This window comes from Theobroma cacao, chromosome 2 (assembly GCF_000208745.1).
Source record: "Theobroma cacao cultivar B97-61/B2 chromosome 2, Criollo_cocoa_genome_V2, whole genome shotgun sequence".
NCBI lineage: Eukaryota > Viridiplantae > Streptophyta > Magnoliopsida > Malvales > Malvaceae > Theobroma > Theobroma cacao.
In genome coordinates this window covers 28328825-28345307 of record NC_030851.1, presented here as the reverse complement: position 1 = coordinate 28345307, position 16483 = coordinate 28328825, and the positions used below count along the sequence as shown (strand labels likewise).

At 35.5% G+C, this 16483-nt stretch overlaps 1 long non-coding RNA gene across 1 annotated transcript; it reads right to left on the bottom strand.

The window, feature by feature from the left end:
* LOC108660801 lies at positions 905–2889 on the bottom strand. The gene is made up of 2 exons (XR_001926493.1): positions 2853–2889; positions 905–1479 (listed from the first exon to the last, which is right to left on the bottom strand). It is a non-coding gene; the product is annotated as an uncharacterized LOC108660801 (long non-coding RNA).

Genomic DNA, 16483 nt, shown 5'->3' with positions numbered 1-16483 from the left:
AAGAGAGAGGATCTTTTTGGGAAAAAATAACTCTCATAATAAGCTAGCGTGTTTAAAAAAAAAAAGAGAAAAGAAAGCTCTTAATTGGAGCTTTTTTTTAAGCTTTTTTTTTTTAGATTTTATTCTTTCAAAAAACTGCTATTTTTTTAAGAGTTTTTTACGAAATTTTGTTTGGCCCAGCTTCTACTTTTAAGCAGTAGATAAGCTAAATATAAGCCAGGCCAAACGGGCACTTACTGTCTATATTACTTGTTCGATATGTATACTTACGTGTACTAATTCCACACCAAAATGCATAGGGGTTTTTAACATGAAGAAGTTTAAAAAAGTCATTCAAACAATTTTGATCATGGTTTTTGTCATTTCAAAACTATAATCACTTTAAAGTTATTAAAGCTAATAAAGCTAACAAGATCCTCTAGCTTCCTTTTTCTTTCCATCTTCTTGAACTTCATTTTGTACTCCCATTTATAGAGAAAAAAACACTTTTCATAGGGAGTTGTTACTATGTTATTGCAATAATTGATGTTAACCCATTTTTAACATTTTTTTAAAAAGAAACTAAATTAAATGATTTAGATGAAGTTGGGTCAAGTTAGCCCACTTGGGCGCCCAACTTAATTTGAATTCAACATGAAAAGTGATATCTATACGCCTATTACCAAAAAAATTGTACACTACAGAAAGATTTTTTTTTTTGTAACAAAATTGTCGTGAAATATAACTTTGAAAGAAAGTATTAAAGAGAAATAATATGAGTGTAAGAAGATCTTCTATTTCATGTCTTGTTCCAGTTTATCAACCATCAACTATAATGCCTCTATTTATGGCACACATAGATGGAGGGGAAATGAATTTACATAAATAAAGGGGATGAACTTAGTAGATAGGAATGTATATACGCTGAATGAAATCAAGAGATAAAGATGTACCAACATAAATATGTGCATTGGATATAGGAGATACATTGGATATTATCAAATACAATGAATATTCACATATATCTATAACACTCCCCCTTGAATATCCGTTGTACTGTCTCATTAAAAATTTTAAGCCGAAAAAACCCAACGGGACAAAAACCAGTCAAAAAGAAAAAAGAGTATAGTGCATGGTCCATAATTGCTAACCCTCAATTAAGCCATGTTGCCACTTATAGGGTTTATCCCTTGAATGTCCATTATATTGCTTCATTAAAAATCTTAAGCCGCAAAAACCCAGTGGAACAAAAATTGGTCAAAAGTAGAAAAAAGTACAATGCATGGTCTATAATTGTTCCCCTTCAATTGAGTCATATTGCCATTCCAAAGGGCAAATTAATCTTGCATCTTGTTAACTTTCCACATTCCAATGCCATATACTGTCACGACCTGATACTCCCCTCGAGCCCGTGACAACCGTCGCAACGTCCCGATAGACATTCATTGCCAAGAATGCCAACTGGAACCTCGTAAGGCTTTAATATCAATTTTCGCATCCCTTATGAGCAACAGTTGTTAAGTATCATGTTTTGAGAGATTAGAAACTATTTTCAAATCAAAACAATAGAAAAATAATTTTTTTCTCACATGGCCATTTTGGTCATTTTTTCTCAAAAATCTTGAAACCAACTAAAATGTAGTACGCAAGTGAAAAACACATATTTCATAATCAAAAATAAGTTTAGATATCTAAAACATTCATTTAAAGTGAAATTATAACTATTTGAATATAATAAAAATATTCAATAAAATATTCTATTTTCTTATAAAACAATATTTATAGAGTTACCGGTAAATAATTTTTGTGGTGTAAAAGCTAAATAAATTCATACATACTGTAATACAGATAACCAAAGTATAAAATTTAATTTACAGTGACACGTGGGCCCACAAACGACCAAACGTATAAAAAACAGTAAACCTATAGTTTTTAAGGATGCAAATCCAACTGTAGCCCTCAACGAAATGAGCTATCTATAGACTATCCTGAGCCTAAAATGAGTGGAAAGGAGGGTGGTGAGATTATATAATCCCAGTGAGTAAACAAATACCATCTAAAATATCTAAAGTTGAGTAAATGGAGACAGATAAAATAGATTAACATAAAATTGATTCACAGCATTTCGAACTCATTTTAAGAAGATAAAATAGATTCATTTCACCAAAGTAAACAATGAGGCTTATGATTTCCTAAAAAGTTTGGCTCGTGCCAAAATCATTCTCATACTCAGTTATCAGGGATACTTTGGCCGAGGGCTATCCCAACCGAGTCCGCTAAGGTTGTTAAAAAGTTATGTACGTATAAATCATGTTTTTATTTTGAAAACATAGTTGTTCCTTGGCGTTAGCTGAGTTCACCCTCACGTGGTGGTTTGGCATGAAGTGAACTCTAAAGTTTTAACCTCAGGAGTTATCCAACCGCGCCTCTCATACTGAGGTATGAATATAATAGGGTTACCGTGCCCCTCTAATAGGCTGGTCCACAGAACCCGTCCACTGCAGCTACCAATTTATAACCCACCATATAATAAAATTTGCAATAGCATGACATGGCAATTATTTTATTTTACAGCCTCTCAAGGCAAATTAACAGTTCATACATTTTCAACACAAATACCAATTCAGCCATTCATGCAAATATTATCATAAGCCATTCAATTTAAACCATGATTTATAACACTGCAATTAGTCTCCAATTACTCCATTTTCAAAACCATCATTCAATTTCAAGATAATTTTATAAAATCATTTTCATTTAATCCCATTTTGCTTATAAAACATAAAGATTTACCATTCAAACTCATTTTTCATAAAATCACAAAATCGGATAAAACCACTTTAGATGATTAAGACGATAGTAAGGTTACTCACTATTTCGGGAGTCGAATTTCGAGTACTTCGATTCTTGATCCTCAGGTACTATCTCTTTACTTTTGCCAGAAAGCTCATCACCTAGACATAATGCATAATAAGCCATTTACTACATTTGTGCTAAACCATTGTAAAACCAATTCAGGCTTTATACTAATGCATGAAATGGGATGTGAAATACTTGGGCAACTATCTAAATACGGTGTTCAATATAAATTCAATTATGTACCTAAATAAAATGGTATTGGCCTAATTCGATCTATCACTCGATTAATTGGCCAATACGTCCAATTTAACTCCAATTAACTCCATTTTTCTTCCAATTCTCCAAACCATCAAACACAAGTCAAATAGCATAAAATTTAGCAAAATCATCTTCACATTTCTTCTTGAGAATTTCGGTCATGGTGAATGCATCAACACTATGATTTTTCCTACTTGATTTTTTCACCATAATTCATCATTTCCTAACCAATGCACTTGAAATAAAATCAAATCCACCATCAACACTCTACAAAGAAGATTCGGCCAATGATGAACTCATGAGGAATATGTGAATTTCAAGCTTAATTCTTACACTTAACACCATAAACAACTAAAAACATCCATATATCTTAAAAATCTATCTAAATCATCATCAAATTCTCTCTCCTAGGGTTTGATCAGCACACTATCCTTCATACTATCTTGTGATTCAACCATGGAAAATGCAAAAGAATATATGGGAAAGGCAGATCACAAGTCAAAATCAAGAAATTTTACCTTTGATTGCTTGATTACTTGAAATCCACCAATTTTCTCTTGAATTTTCACCCTAGGGTTCTTGTTCTTTATTTTCTTCCTTTGTTCTTGCTTTGGCCGGCCATATGAAGAGAAATGGGCTGATTTTGTGCTAATTTATAAGTTAAATAATAAATGGATGAAAATTTGACACATGTCACCATTCCATTGGTCCATGGGTCATACTTACCCATTAAGCAATCTCTCTCCACCACTTAAATTTCCTCAATTATCCATGATAATATTGGTTAAAATTCATGTGCTGGACAAGTGTTGGGTGGTGTAAAATTACAATTTTGCCCTTAGGGTGGCAAAATGACTATTTTGCCCTTATCCTCGAAAAAATGCTGAAATTAAAATTCTTCATTTCTCAAACTCAAATTATACTCCAAATGATCAATCTTAGTCAAAATTTTCATCCAACACTCACATCTTAACCTCGAGTGGCAAAATGACCATTTTGCCCCTAGGTCATGAAAATTCCAATTTGACTCCAAATCGGTCATCGAACTCTGAATCACCATTTTAAATCATTCTGGGGTTTTAAAATTCTCAATTTCGTCTTAAAATCTCTATTGGACTAGTTCAAGGCTTAAATCAACTTGGTTGTACCATTTGGTATATTGTCGTCCTTTAACGATTTTCGAGGTACCCAAGTAAGCAAACATGCATTCTTATCTAAGAATGGCATAATAAACATATTGTAAAGCTGAGCTTGACATATACTAATTTCTTAAATGTTGATGTTGGCAATGATTTGGTAAAAAGATCTGCAAAATTATTGCTAGAGCAAATCTGTTTACCACAAACTTGTCGACTTTCCTAGAGTTCTGAGTGTAAAAAAATTTCAGCAAGATATGCTTGGTCCCATCACCTTTAATATATCCTCCCCTAACTTGTGCAATGCAAGCAGCATTATCTTCATAAATTATAGTGGGAGAAATTTGTAATTGGTGTTAAACAACAAGAAGTATTAATATGTGTTATAATGGATAGCAACCAAACACTCTTTCCAGCTTAATATAAAGCAATAATCTCGAAGTGGTTGGGAGATGTAGCTATTAGTGTTTGCTTAGTAGAGCACCAAGAAATGGCAGTGCCATTTTACCAAATAATTAACTGGTTTGAAAGCAAGCCTTGTGCAAATCAGATTTATATTCCACATCACCATATCCAACTAAATCAGAGTCAGTAGAATCCTTAGAATAATATAAATCCCAAATCTATGGTTCCTCGGAGATGACGAAAGAGATGTTTTATCACATTCCAATGTCTCCAGGTTGGCTCAAAACTAAAATGTGCAAACAAATTTATCACAAAAGCAATATCTAGTCTTGTACAGTGTGCCAAGTACATCAAAGCCCTAATTGCATTAAGATATGGTACTCTAGGACCAAGTATCTCCTCATCAAGTTCTCTAGGACAAAACGGATCCTTTTGGGAATCAAGAGACCTTACAACCATAGGGGTGCTCAACAGGTGAGCCTTATCTATGTTAAAACGTCTAAGTGATCTCTCGATATATGTTGACTGATGGACAAATATACCATTTACTTTGTGCTCAAGCTCTAGACCAAGACAAAGTTTGATTTTACCTAAATCTTTAACTTCAAACTCCCTTTTCAAATATTCAGCAGTTTTATATAACTCTTCTAGAGTTTCAATCAAATACATATCGTCGACGTAAACTGGTAAATTAACAAATTTGATTTTCGATTTCTTAATAAACATGTATAGGCAGATAAAATGATTTTTGTACCCTTCTTTAATTAGGTACTCGCTTAAGCGTTGATACCACATGCGGTCATATTGCTTTAACCTGTACAAAGATCTTTACAACTTTATTAAAAATAAGTTACGGGGAGTGTATGCATCAGGCATTTTGAATCCCTCAAGAATTTTCATATAAATATCAAAATCTAATGAACTATATAGATATGCGATCATAACATCCATAAAACGCATTTCCAATTTTTTGGAAACTGCTAGTCTAATAAGGAAACAAAAGGTAATTATATCCATCACAGGTAAATATGTCTCATCATAATCAATCCTAGGTCTCTAAGAGAAACCTTAGGCAATGAGTTGAGCTTTACACCTCACGATCTTGTTCTTCTCATTTCGTTTTCGGACAAAAACACACTTGTATCCAATGGGCTTTACATTGTCAAGGATTCAAGCTACAGGCCCAAAAACCTCTTCTTTAGCTAGGGAAGCCAATTTAGCCTAAATTACTTCTTCGCACTTGGGTCAATTTTGCCTTTGACGATATTCAATAATGGACTATGGTTCATAATCATTGTTTACAATCTCATGAGCAATGAAGGGTGGAAAAGCATCATCGATGATTATGTCATTTCAATCCCAAATCTCATTACAATATGTAATGGAAATCTCAATATTCTTAAGGTCGATGGTCTTTTCATGGGTTCATGCCTCTTTAGGGGCAATAAGCTCTCTTGGAGCAAGCTCAACACTAGGCTCTTCTTGAGTGGATTTCGAATTCCTCTCTCTTCATTTCGAGGGACAATGTCTTTTGTCCTATCGATCTTCCACACTTTAAGCATGAGCCATTTTGATCCATTTTAGGTTGTTCTTCAAGAACAGCAATCTTAGCTGGAATATGAGACTTTGTAACCTTGGCAGCATCATTAAATGCGCTAGGAAGTCTATTGGCAATAGCCTATAAATGGATTATACGTTGCACCTCATTTTCACATTTAGGAGTTCTTTGGTCTAAATGGGATAGATTTTTCCTATTCTATGAGAAAATCTCAACTGGTTTCTACTTCTCAGCCATGGAAGCCTTAAGTATCCCAATAAATGGAAACATTATTTCATCAAAATGACAATCCGCGAATCTGGAGGTGAAAAGATCACTCGTCATTAGTTCCAAGAATGTAATAATGGATGGTGAATCAAACCCAACGTAAATGCCCAAACGGCATTGAGGATCGATTTTAGTCCTTTTTGGTGGTGCTACGAGCACTTGCATAACACAACCAAAAATGTGTAAATGTGAAATGTCTAGTTCATAGCCTAGAACCAATTGCATGAAAGATTGCAGGAGACTAGTTGTGGGGCATAATCTAATTAGTGTCACCGCATGTAAAACAGCATGACCCCATGCTGAATAGTTGAGCTTTGTCATCAATAATAAAGTATGAGTGATAATTTGGATGTGTTTAATCAGGGATTCTACCAAACTGTTTTAAGTATGATCATGTGGAATTGGGTGTTCAACCTCAATTCCTAGTAAAGTACAATATACATCAAAGCTTTTTGATGTAAATTCGTTAGTATTATCCATCTTTATGCTCTTGATTGGATAATTAGGGAAATGTGCTCAAAGCTTTATAATTTACACATGTAAATGTGCAAAAGTGACGCTATGCATAGATAATAGGCAAACATAAGACCATTTGCAGGATGTGTCCATTAATACCATGAAATATAGTAATGACCCACTTGTCGGTTGTATTGGTCCACAAATATCACCTTGGATTCTTTGCAAGAATAAAGGGGATTGGAGATTCACCTTTGTCATAGAAGGTCTAGTAATGAGCTTTCCTTGTAAATAAGTTTCACAAGTTTAATTTTTGGACAACAAAACCTTTTGATCCTTTAAATGGTGTCTTCTAGTATTTTGGATTATCCTACACATCATTGTAACTCTTGAGTGACCCAAGCGATCATGCCAATGTTCAAACTCATTGGGATTTACCAGTTTCTAGGACATGGTAGCGTAGGATTCAACAGCTCTAATAGTGACACAATACAATCTTATAGTTGAAGCTTTTAGCTTCTCATGGATGGTTTTCTAGCCCATTTTATAAGAAATGATGTAGAAACATTCCTTATTTTGTTCATAAATTGTCTCAAGATGGTATCCATTAGGGCGTACATCTTTGAAGCTAGGTAGATTTCTCTTCGATCTTTTGCTGAGCAATACATCCTCGACATTCAAGGTGGTGCCATTTGGCAAAAAAATTGTGGCTTTTTTGGATCCATCAATAATCTCAAAGGGAATTGATATTACATGGACATTTGCCTTACATAATGTCACACTTGAGAAAAAGTGCTTGCTATAAAGTATGGTATGTGTTATTGCCCTATCAAGTAAATAGGCATATTCCTTTTTCTTGGTGATTACCATTTGCACTTGTATTGACAACTTCAAGTGTCAACTACAAGGATTTTTAGAGATCCACCGCTACTTCAAGAGACAAAAATAGGCTTAAGGTCCGTTGATGGCTTTAGGTCGATTGGACGGTATACAAAATTAAAATCTAAATGATTGAAGAATTAAAAAAAATTACCTTCCTAGTTGGTTAGAGCCTCGTGTTGATAACGTGTTATGAAACATAACTTTGAAATAGAGTATTAGAAAGAAGCAGTAGGAATGTAAGAAGATCTTTTATTTCATTACTTGTTCCAATATATTAACCATCAACTATAATGCTTCTATTTAGAAGCACACATAGATGGAAGGGAAATGAATTCACATAAATAGAGGGGATGAACTTAATAGATAAGAATGTACATAGATTGAATGAAATTAGGAGATAGGGATGTACCAACATAAATATGTATATTGGATATGAGAGATATATTGGATATTATGAAATATAATGGATATTCACATATATTCATAACAAAAACTTAAATTTCTTTATATGTGTAAGTTTCATGTGCCTAGACTTTAGATCAACCTTGTATATCCTTAAACCCTAAAACTCACTTCACACCTTGCCCAAGTCAACCTAGAAACCAAAACCAGTCAAGAACTTAAGATTTTTGAAGCAACTTACAATGGGCAATGAGAAAGTAAAAGAGAAATATAAAGAGAAGAAAGATTAAAACGATGTGCTATTATTCTCAAACTTGGTGTGCCTTACAAATGAACATAGGATGCATATTTATACACATGACTAGCACTTTAATCAAGGTTATCTATAATTTAAATTTAAAATAAATGGTTAAGGCATTCAAATTTTAATGTTCATTTTACCTACATCATTTAAATTTGAATGTTCACTATATCTACCTTTAAATTTAGAATACATCATCCTATCTACATTAAAAGAGTGTTCAAACACTTCTACCCCTTAGCACGTAGAGGAGCTAGACCTTCTGTTTATCAAGCCAACCGGTTGGTTTGCCTCAACTACTAGTGTGCTTGGGCTATGGTCTATCTTTGTTGCCAGCTTACCTGGTCGTTGGCCTACCTAGTTATTAATTGCTTGACTTAAGACATCCTCTCCCACTCAATCCAATAATGCCCTTGTTGTCGAGAGATAAGTGCCTTTATGCCATGCATTATTGCATAGCACGTCATCTTTTCACACACTTTTGCCTTGAACAACCTTGCTCTATGCACTCTTACTTTGGATTCCCTCGTCTTATGCACTACCTTCGCATGTTTTTGCCTCATGGACCCTTGTCCTACATATTGTCTCATTGCATGTTGATCCCTTATTTATCACCATCTTGGCACTCTTGTCTTATGCACACCTCGCACGTACTGTCTCGTTGGGCACCTATTGTGGACCAGTCTAACATTTCCTCAACCCTTTGGTTTAATAAGTGCTTGGTTGGTCTCAACAATTCCACGCCCATACTTAGGTATCTTAGCCCTTCTAACTATTGATTGCGGTGGTCTCGTTGCCATTGATCGTGGTCTTTCTCACACGTTACTACACTATGTTGTCACTTGTTATTACTCCCTTTAATGCAACACGATGTTACTCAACCTTAGTTTTTTCTTACGCTTTGTTAGTTGTGAATGGTAGAACTACCTGCCACTGTATTGACTTTTCTCTCAAGCTATTTGGGTTACTTGATGGGTCTCCTTTTCCTTGTGTAACACTAAGCTTCATAGCTATTACTATTCCTCAAGTCCTTCTACATATTGGTCACCACTATTGTTGCTTAGATCCTTTAGCAAAATAGCCATAAGCTTGTTACACTTGGGGTAGTCATTTGTTTAATGTAGTCCTTGACACAAGAAACATTTGGTGGGCTTCATTTTCTTGCCTTTCCCTTTGACGACTACCTTTAATTGGTGGCATAATAACTTTTCCTCGACCTTTTCATTTGACCCACTTTCACTTTCACCTCCACCATTGCCTTTCTTCTTAAGTTGGGATAAATGGAACTCGACCAGACCCTTAACCATTATTAGGATTCGCATAAGGTCTTGCACACCTCTACATTCAAGCTTCTACTTCGTCCATGGCTCCAAAACATCCATAAAAGAAAAAAGGGATTCTTGCTCACTTAAAGCCCCTACTTGTAATACTAAATCAAAAAACTACTTCATGTACTCTCGTATTTTACCCTTTTAAACTAGCCCTTGTAACTTCCCCTTGCCTTATCCTTGGCATATTCATGATAGAATTGTTGTCAAAGCTCCTTCAAGAACTCCTCCCATGTATTTATTGTAACACCCCCACTTTTTGGTGTAAATTAAGTTAATAAAGAATGAATTATGAAATATATGGTACTTCAAGGACTTTGATGGTATGCTCTGTTCGTTAAGTGTTTGAGAATGTGTATATTGACACTTAGGCAAAATACTTAGGAAATATGTGATAAATCCCATAACTTGAGGTTTTGATCTAAGTTTGATGTTATGTTTGTGAATTTATGTGCATGGGATTAAGTTAAGTGAATGATTTGAGGTGTAATATTAACAGGGAATGATTTTAAGGTGTTAAACTTGGATTTTTGGTTTAGAGTAATTCTATCGATACATGTAAGGATGCATCGATAGATTTGATCAAAGATAAACATGTATCGATACATTGTCCAAATGAATTTAAAGCAGAGAGCACCCAGGGGAAAAAGTATTGATACATTTTCCTCATGTATCGATACATGGTTGGGTAGTGAGCATTCTGTTTGAAATGTATCCGATACATTGCCGAAATGTATCCGATACATTGCCTCAATGTATTGATACATTTACCTGAAATTAGGGCAGATGTATCAATACATTATCAAATGTATCGATACATCACTAAAGGAAGACAAAAATAAATAAATAAAAGATTCGGGCCATTCGACCATTTAAAACAAAACCCTAAAACTCTTTCTCTCTCTACCATCTTAAAACTCTAAGGCCCTAAACAGATTCCTGGAGCTAATCAGAGCTTGGCAAAATGTTATTGAGGTAAGATTAATGTTTTTACCGATTATTTTTCAATTTCATCGGTTAGATTCTAAGAAATCCAATTTTTCCAGCTTTAGTGAATCTCCCCCGATTTAGCTAGAATTTGAAGCTAAGATTTGTGCAATCCAGCTTACAAGGCATTGGTTTAGCTCATTATTGAAGGATTTGAGGCTAAATGGTTGGATTGATAAGATTTGGTTAATTATGGAAAAGCTTACATTTTTTGAAAGCTAGGAATAATTAATATTTTCATGTTCTGATGTGGAAACAGAGTTAAACCAACTTGTTGGCAAGCTAGAGGGCGATTGGAGGCTAAGGATCGAAGCTTGGCTAGAAGTATTTCTAATTTGTCACGGTAAGTGGGTTTGAATTAAAATACATGTGATGTATGACGTCTTGATGAACGCGTTACCATGGTATTAACATGTGTGTATGTATATATATATATATATATATATATATATATATATATATATATATATGTGTGTGTGTATATATATGATTGCCTAGATGTAAGTGACTATGCTAGAGAACCAAACTGTGGAATGGGTGTTTGTGTGTTGTGATGTGAGCCACATGGCTGGCCTATGGTTGTAACTAGACTAAGATATCTAGAGCCTATAATGAACTTTGGGAGTAGATTTCCCTAGGTGAAGGATATGCTAAGAGAATTTGATCCAATGATGCCTTGGAGATTTAGAGGCACTTAGAATCTAATCGAGCTTAAAGACGATTGAAGCTCGATAAAGGTGAATTGAGGTTCGGTAAGGAAAATGTGAATGATAAAGGCATGTTGGCTTTATTTGTGGATTTATGTTTTCGTCCGATGGATGATTTTCGGACATTGATCTGATTTGTGGTTGAGTGGAGTTTCGTTCCCTTATGACTATGTGTATGCCTGAAAGGATGGTTACAGTGGCACTAATCTCACCTATTATTCCCGCCTGTAGTGCTTTAATGCCATTCGTTGATAATACTCCAAGTGATGTCGACCATTGAGAGATTACTCCAGTCGATGACTTTGATTATCCACCAGCTGTTTCGACACTGTGCGTGATTTGTTCTCCATTCGTTGCTTCGGCATGGGTGTGATTTGTTCTCCGCCAACGACTTTGCCCTGAGCGTGATTTGATTCTCCACTGGTTGGCCACTAAGCATGATTTGATTGTGCTCAGGGGAGAACCACTCATTGATTTGATTTGTATATGACATAAGAAAGCCGTGGAAAGGCTTAGATAAATATTAAATGAACCTGATGTGATGCTTTGGCAACCAAAGTGTGCCATGGAGAATGATTTGAATAACTTTGATTGGCTTCAAGAGTAAGCCTAATGATGTGTGATAACCTTTAGAAACATTGAGGAGATGATATGTCCTCACATTGGAGATTTTAGGGATAATGATATGCTTTGTATTTGGAGATGTTTGCTTAAATATCTATATGTTGGGATAATGCATATATTTTATATATGATTTTGTTTATCTGCACCACTCACTGAGTTTTATAGTACTCACCCATTTATGTACTATGTGCAGATAAATAGGCAACAAAGCTGTGTGGAAAAGGTCATCCCGCGATTGACCGATTTTGGCATCTAGTTGGTTGCCATCTGCTATGTCAGTCATGAGCTTCCGCTCCGCACTTAGTTTGTTGTGTATGTAGGCACAATGTGCCATATGAACTTGTGTAAGGCTTGTTATATACGAACCCGCCTTAAATGGCCAATGTATGGCCTTATGAATGTTTGTATGGATTGTGCACTAGGGATAATGTATTTATGTTTGGATTTTAATATGAATATTCAGTTATTAAATCCCTTTGCATTTGTGTTATATAATTTTTGATTCTAAGCCTTACTTGGGTCTAGTGGGCTTACTTGTTCGGCTTGTGCATCGATCATAGACCCTGTGTTAGGTTGTGACATTTATTGTCATTCTTCCAAACTTTTCATCACACCTATGTCGCCATTATAGTAAGTCGTGTCCACCAAGTACATACGACAATGTTGATTCGCAAAGCATCCTTTATGATGCATATGGCTCAAATATATTGCTCTAGAGTTTACAAGAATTTGTCCACCTCATTGGTTTTTTACTTGCCTTAAAACTCCTTAGGCTTGGGCACCTCTAGTCGAGCTCTCATTTAGACAACTGGCACACCACCCCTCTGTGGTTACCTTGTATACAATGAGCTCATCCTTGAGCCCCCATATCTTGTGTCTTAACATCTCAACCAACTCTTCTAGTGTTGTGTCTCATTAGTTTAGTATCTCCATTGACTAATTAAGTGTTGCTTACATCTACCCATGAAAGCTCGTTATCTCAAGTTCCAAACTCCTTTATGCTAGCTTCAATCTCTTTGAATTTGTCTTTTATTTCACTCACAACCACCTCCACCTTGGAAGCTTAGCCATCTAGAGTGGACAGCATGTCCCTTGAACTTGACTTACCTTTCTTGGCTACACCTTTAGTCTCCCTTATCTCTTAGGTGGGTATAGATTGGTCAGTTGTTAAAGCCATCAATCTCTTGGCTATGATGCCAACTTTCACATGCTAAACCTTTAGCTCAACTTCATGCGACCTTGAACCTTGAAATCCACTTCACACCAAGCCTAAGTCATCTTGGAAACCAAAATCAGCCAAGAACTCAAGGTTCTTGAAGTAACACAATAGGTAGCAAAAAAGTAAGAGATAAAGAAAAACAGAAGAAAGCTTGAGACAATGAGCTTTTATTCTCAAACATGATGTGCTTTACAAATGAACATAAGGAGATATTTATAGGTATGTCTAATCCCTAATTTATCTACAATTTAAATTTAAAATAAATGACTAAAGTATTCGAATTTGAATGTGCATCGTATCTACATTATTTAAATTTGAATATTCACACTATATGCATTTAAATTTAAAATACATCAACTTATTTATACTAAAAGGGTGTGCAGACACTTTTGCCTTTTGGCGCATGAATGGATTGAGCTTTTTGTGTGTCAAGCCAGTCGATTGGCCTACTTAGGTTGTTGGTTTGCGTGGATTGCAGGCCTATCTAAACTACTAGCCTGCCTCTTTGCTGCCCTACCTAGCTACTCAAGACTCAGCCCGTGACATAGGCACTATGCATGGTAATGTTGCCAAATGTATTTGCAGCAAAATTTCGTGTAATTTTTACTACAATTGTTATTCGTAATAAATTAATACACTATAATTCCTTTCATGTTTTGAATATTATAAAAGTTACTCCAAAAAATTTTATAGCAAAATATAAAATTCATTACAAGGAGAACTGGGATATTGCGACGTTCTTCCTGGTGTGGACGACACGACGTACGCATGTTGATGTTTTCCCAATCTTCCTATTTTCTTCTATTTTGGCAATCTGCACTTAACAAAATACTGGCAAACAATGGTTGGGGAATTAAAAAAATGAAAAATTATTATAATTTGTGTCGGTGGAGCTGGAGCCGTATTTCAGGATTTTGGTTGACAATGGTACCGCACACATCCCAGGCTACATATGCATGGCTACAAAACGTGAAAGAGAGAAAGCTACAGAGAAAACCGTGTTGCCAGCTTCGCTACAACATAATAAAAATTATATTTGTTTTAACAAAAGAAAATATGACATGGTATTATTTGCGGTGGAGTATGTTTGGATTGTTTTTTCCCCTTAAATTTGCTACGAGTTCTTTATGCGTCTGATTCGAAGCCTGCCGCTAAGGCAATGATTTTGAGAATATCTTTTAATTAATTTTCGAGAGTGAAGGCAAATATTTCAAAGTAAGGGGAAGCTTGCTTTGGTTGGTGAATCAGACAGCACCGAAGTCTTTGTCGCCACCAACCTTAATTCCTTTTCGTAGCAGTGCAGTTTGTTCTCTCCTGCGTTCCCGTATTCCAAGATCTAAAGTCTCCTCAAGGTTCAAACTTCAAACTTCAAACTTCAAACTTCAAACTATATCTATATAATTATAAGGTCTTCCTTTCCTCTCTTTATTTACCATATTTTCAATGGAAGCTGAAGTCAAATACAATCCCAGTCTCGTCACCTACCACCATTGATCTAAATGCCATGAATAGTTGGGCACTAGGTCCTGTCTCTTTAAGACTAGGCCAAACCTTTGGGCTGTAGTACCTCGTATCTTGATATGGTGGCTAATAATGTTAGTTTTATGTTCTTTATATTTATTTTATGTTTTTATAGGAGGAGAATCAAAAATAATTTCAATTGGCAAAGAAAGGTGCATAATGGGCTATTGCTCTATTTGCATATGTTTCGATTTTTCACATATATCTCCCACTACACAAGTCCAAACAAAACCACCAAGGTGAGTATGGGTTAGGGTTAATCTCTTTAGTGGTTGATGATATCTAGTAATTAGATTTGTGAGTGTTTTATTGTTGAGGTTGATTATTTATTTTAGTATGACTAGAGTAGTGCAAATAATAGTCATTTGATAGTAGTTGGAAGCTAGTTAGAAATGACTAGTGGAACTTGATTTAGGAAATAGCTTTTAGAATAGTATTAATGCCAAGTTGGGTTGATTGTGATGTTGTTGTGTGTGATAGGTTTCAACGAAACCCTACACCTCCATTCGGCACATTAGTTGAAGTCAGAGTCCATCAAAACGTCAACAAGGACCGGTGAGTGAACTTGCATTTGAAAATGGTTTTGGGAAATGTAAATGTATTTGGATGAACATTTAAATGATTTTATCCAACTTTTCATTAAAAATGGGTGCTTGGGAACAAGCCCTTGATAAAATGTTTTGATGTTTCGATGAGGACTTGTCTGAGACAAGGACTGGACTCTGAAGAGAAGAGGCTGAAACTGGTCTAGATCTCTCTGCCAACCTGGAAAACTTTTTTCTCTTGAGAATAACTGTCTTGGTGGCCACAGTTTTTTTTCCTTTGGTTAGTGGTTTTGCCTCAATTGGTGGTGCTGCAGTGGCTTTTTCTTTCCTGAATTTTGCCTTTACTTTGGGAGCTAATGCAAGTTTCTTTCCTTTTCCTACATCTCCACCATCTTTTTGAGTTTCTGTCTTGGCAGTGTCTTTTTCAGCTTGTCCCTCCTTAACCATTTGGTGGAAGACATCCATAATGGAAACTTCCTATGAATTTGGAAGAGAGGCCTGGTGTTTCTTTGTTTATGAACCAACCACTTCAGTCCCTTGTTCTGATTCATTTTTGCTTTAAAGTTCATGAGAGGGTGTCTTGGTTGGCTGATCATCCCCTTGGTGAGAGTCTTCAGTCTGCAGAATAGGACTGGCAGATTTGTTGGTGGAACCTTCAGCTTGAATGCCATAACTTCCAACATGAGGATCAGATTTTTCTGCTAGCTTAGCTGAACCTTCAGCACCTTACTGTGCTGGTGCAGTGCTAGATGTTGCAGAGTTGTCTACAACCACAGGTTCAAATGACATGTTTTCCTTCTTCTTTAGCTTGTTTTCCAACTCAATGATTTTTTCTTCAATTTCTGTAGCTTTTCTCCTTGGTCAGTCAGCTTTCCATCAATCCTCATGAGCAAATTAAAAATTACTTCATTTGAGAATTTCGAAGAAGCTCCTTCAGGTTGAGCAAGTAGGTTATGTTCTTTTCTTGGACCAGTCTTAGAGGTCTTAATGATTCTTTCCCCATCGAGCACATACCCCATTTTAACCAAGCTACCATAATAAATAACTTG